The 4,445-nt window shown below is 38.5% G+C and overlaps 1 pseudogene; it reads left to right on the top strand.

Annotated features, from left to right (window-relative positions):
* The first annotated feature begins 1,273 nt into the window (after positions 1-1,273).
* On the top strand, positions 1,274-1,448 carry LOC125996608 (uncharacterized; annotated as a pseudogene).
* Positions 1,449-4,445: the final 2,997 nt, after the last annotated feature.

Raw genomic sequence — 4,445 nt, 5'->3', positions numbered from 1 at the left:
AAAGAGGAAGAAGACTCTAAGACCAAGGGAGCATTAGGGGAACTTATTCTAACAACTATTATGCACATACTATGTGCTAATGCTTATGCTCAACAGCAAATAAAAATGGCCAAGATTATTTTCCTCATTAAACTTATCTTTGGATTGCAGGGAGAGAAATTATAAAGTAAGTTTTTAAGAAAATGCTAAAGAAGAAATAAAGCAGGAAACTATGTGAAGAATGGATACATTGGGAACCCTAGGACATGCAACTACTAAAGTCTTCCCAGTATGGGCCCTCTCAGCACATGCCTGAATGATAACATATTTCAAGAAAAGTGTTCTGAGCATAGAGATCAATAATACAAAAGCACCAATGAATATACCATGCTCACAAGGCTGAATCTTTGAATGTCATATATATTAGTTAAGCATTATTTTATTTTGTTTATTTATTTTGGTTCTGGGATCACACCAGCAGGGGTGCTCAGTGTCTACTTCCCAGCTCAGTGTTTAGGGGTTAATCCCCAATAGTGTTCTGAGGACCATGGCAGCCAGGCCTGCCCTGTTGATATCAGCCACAAACCCTGCATATTGGTGGGGGTATTCTGCAGGCAGCTAGACTCTGCAGAGATTACTGGAGAACCTGTGAAGCTAGGCCTTTGATGTGGTGGCAGTTGTAGTGTGAGTCCGGGTGTGCAGAACCTCAGGGTTATGTCAGCATATTGAGGTACTTGCTCTGCCTCCCTTCTCTTAAGGGCCCTAGTATGATCAGCTGCAAAGTTGGTATGTCCATTTTCTACGAGGTTGTCTTTGGAGAGTTAAATGAGTCATTTTCGTCGCTTATAAAGCAAGTCTGCTATTTTTAATACAAGCACAAAGACATTTATAATATGACTCTGTATTTTATCTAAGTGATCCAATCACCCCTTCTATAATTTAACAATCCTTCTCTTAATAGAACTGATGTCCACACAGTGCATTCAATATTCATACCTACCTCTGATTTTCTCTTTTATTCTTCTTTCACCTGCAATACATCCTCCCCAAATTTTGCATTTCAAGGCTGAGAAAATTTTATCTCCCTGGGTTGAAAATTTAGTATAGAAGATTAGGTGCTCACTTTACATGTGACCAAACCTGGTTTCATCCCTGGCAGTGCATATGGTCCCCTGAGAACCTCCAGAAATGATCACTAACCATAGAGTCAGGAGTGGTCCTAGAGTACTGCTGAGTATGGCCTCAAACTCTTCCAAATATTTATATATATCATCAATTGAAAATTAGACTTCCGATCACTTCTCAGCCTTTTGACTAAGATCAAGTGTAGTATCTGTTCTTATCAGTTTAATATCTGATATGTCGTCTATTCGACGACAAAACATAAAAAGAAAATTATGCTTTCATTGGAGTTGTTCAATATCTGCATATAGATGATAAAATTCATGGAACTCATAGGTTCACTGCATTCAAATGAGTGAAATAGAACTTGGGAATCTGAGTAAAATTAGCAGGTTTACCAAGGTCAATACCGTGATTCAACAATCACTATATTTTTTTAATAAATTCATTAAAAGAAAATGTATCACAGTTGACATAACTGATCATAATACATTAGTTTCAGGATAATAGGAAGCAAATTTATCAAAAATATAAAGAAAATAGGAGATCTAAAATAAAAAATAAAGAGAATTGAAAAAAAAGGAGAATTTATTAGCAGTTATATTTGTGACAATTATTGTACCACCAATCAAGTTGTTAATACAATAACAGATGCTCTAGTACACTCTTTTTGTTGTTGGTTTTTTTTTGGGGGGTCACACTCAGCAGCACTCAAGAGTTACTCCTGGCTCTATGCCCAGAAATCGCTCCTGGCAGGCTCAGGGAGTCATATAGAATGCCGGGATTCAAACCACTGCCCTTCTGCTTGCAAGGCAAACACTCCATCTCCATGCCATCCTTCCAGCTCCTTAAGATAGTAGATGGACTAGAAGAAAAGAAAGATGTGTGTATGGCAGTTGTTGTTGTTGTTGTTGTTGTTGTTTGCAAAGGCACGCCAAAATATAGGAGAAATTTGAAGGAGAAATCTTTGGCCTAAAAACAAGGAAACCTCACACCTGAAGTATTTTGGCATAAGACCAACTCCAGGGACCAGGCCTACTAGTTTGTCCGACCCCTTTGACATTCTCTGTGGTTCCAGAAACAGTTCTTCACCATCACAGTGGTTGCTGTTAGGTTTCTGTAGTTATAGCTCCTGGTTTCTGTACAGGTCCTATGTCGAAGGCTGCGTGGTATCTGGCGTCTTCTGGTTTCGTCTCACCAATAGGTAGCATTGCACAGAATCCTGCCCAAAAAGCAGACTGCTGCTGTAATCACACTGTATTTTTGCAATATATAACCACTGAGACATACTGATCAAGGTGTTCAAAGGATCTTTGTTAGGTTTATTTGGTGGAGGGGGTAGATATTGGGTGCTAAAGCATCTTCTGGCAGTGTTCAGGAGACCAGGAATTAAAGGGTGCCAGGAATTAAACCCAGGTCAGCTGCTTGCAAATAAAGTCCCATCTACATTCTGTACTATCTGATTTCTGTTTTAGTTTTTATATCTGCAGATAAATCTGTAAGTGTTTTGATAAGAAATAGTCAATGAGCACAAAAAATGCATTTTTTTCGGGGCCAGAGCTACAGTACAATGAGTAAGGTGTTTGTTTTGCAAGTAGTTAACCTGAGTTCAATCCCTGGCATCCCATAATGTCCCAAATCTCTGTAGAGTAATTTGGAGTGCAGAGCCAGGAATAAACCCTGAGTATTGGTAGGTGTAGTTCAAAACAAAAATATATAACGTTTTCATAGAAGCAATGATATTTTAATTTTTATTAAGGAAAGACAAGATTTTCAATGTCATAAATCTATCTAATTGCCAGTTTACATGTATCTAACTTGCTGATCATCGTGAGCAAAGTGCATTTGTTATTGTTTTGTTTTGTTTTGGGGGGGCACATCTATCAGCTCTCTGGGGTTCCTTCTGGCACTGTGCTGGCAGGTTTGGGGGACCATATAGGATTCTGGGGATCTAGCCCGGATTGGCCTTGTGCAAGAAGCACCCACTATGCTATCTCTCTGACTTCACAAGGTGCATTTTTTTAAATTCGATTCATCAAAATGGGAAGTGAGTTTTATTTGCAATAATTTATTCCCAGTGAAAGCTAGCTGGTGCCTAATAATTGCCTCGTTTCCTTCTTCGTGTGTTCACAAACTGCCCTTCAGAAACTTTGCGCAGGATAGACATATATGGTTTGCAGAATCTACTTCCTTACCCCTTTCAAAAATTGGAACAGTGTGTACCCAGCCACAGTCTCCTGGCATCTCTCCCTGGCTCCACAGTTCTTGAAATACTGCCAGCAGTCTGCTCACAGATAAATTCTATTGGTCGACCAGTCAGAATGTGTCCAAACTCGAAGACAGAGCTCATTCAAAGCCATGTTCTCTTACAATGCCCACACTCATTATGGGCTTCAGCACTTGCCTACTGACACTTCGTTTCGTGAGTTTTCAACTTCTCTGAGCCTGGGACAGAAACGAGCATTCTATGAAAAAAGTCAGGAAGTTTTAGGTGCAAATCCAGATCCTATCATTCATTAGATGTATGATTTCTTTTATTTCAGTTTGCACATAACATTAATTATTAGGGTTACTAGTTTGTCCGTAGTGAAGACTAAGATATTCCTAAATGCTGAGCACAACTTCATTATTTTTAATGTTTTTATTTTTTAATTTATAGTAACAAGGAAAAATTATAATTTACTTCTAATAGATATGTGAATTACGAGGCTACAAAGTTGAGATACTAGAAAGCCATTTCTTCCTTTCTCTTTCTTCCTTTCTTCCTTCCTTCCTTCCTTTTTTTCTTTCCTTTTCTCTTTCTTTTTTTCTTTTTCTTTCTCTGCCTTCCTCCACTCTTCCATCCCTTTTCATACCTACCTTCCTTTACTTCTTTTTCTTTCTTTCCTTCCTTCTTTTTTCTTCCTACTTCCTTTCTTTCTCTTTCTTTTTTCTCTTTTTTCTTTCCTTCCTTCCTTTCTCTTTCTTTCTTTCTTTCTTTTTGCTTCTTTCTTTCTCTTTCTTTCTTTCTTCTTTCTCCTTTCTTTCTTTCTTTCTCTCTTTTTCTTTCTTTCTCTCTCTCTTTCTTTCTTTCTTTCTTTCTTTCTTTCTTTCTTTCTTTCTTTCTTTCTTTCTCTCTCTCTCTCCCCCCCACCTTCCTCTCTCTCCCCCCCTACCTCCCTCCCTCTTTTTCCCCATGCTGGGCCTTCATCTTGGCTTTCCCAGCCACCACAAGTGTGAAAAATAAATTTCAGTCGCTTAAACCAGCTAGTCTATATTTATTTCTTGCAGTCTGAACAGACTAAGATACTTTCTTGAATCTATGCCCTCTTTTTCCCAGCGTGGCATTTTTCAAATCTGAGCTT

This window comes from Suncus etruscus, chromosome 18 (assembly GCF_024139225.1).
Source record: "Suncus etruscus isolate mSunEtr1 chromosome 18, mSunEtr1.pri.cur, whole genome shotgun sequence".
In the NCBI taxonomy this organism is placed as follows: domain Eukaryota; kingdom Metazoa; phylum Chordata; class Mammalia; order Eulipotyphla; family Soricidae; genus Suncus; species Suncus etruscus.
The sequence above is the reverse complement of the archived record's forward strand: the minus strand, read 5'-3'. Positions and strand labels throughout refer to the sequence as shown.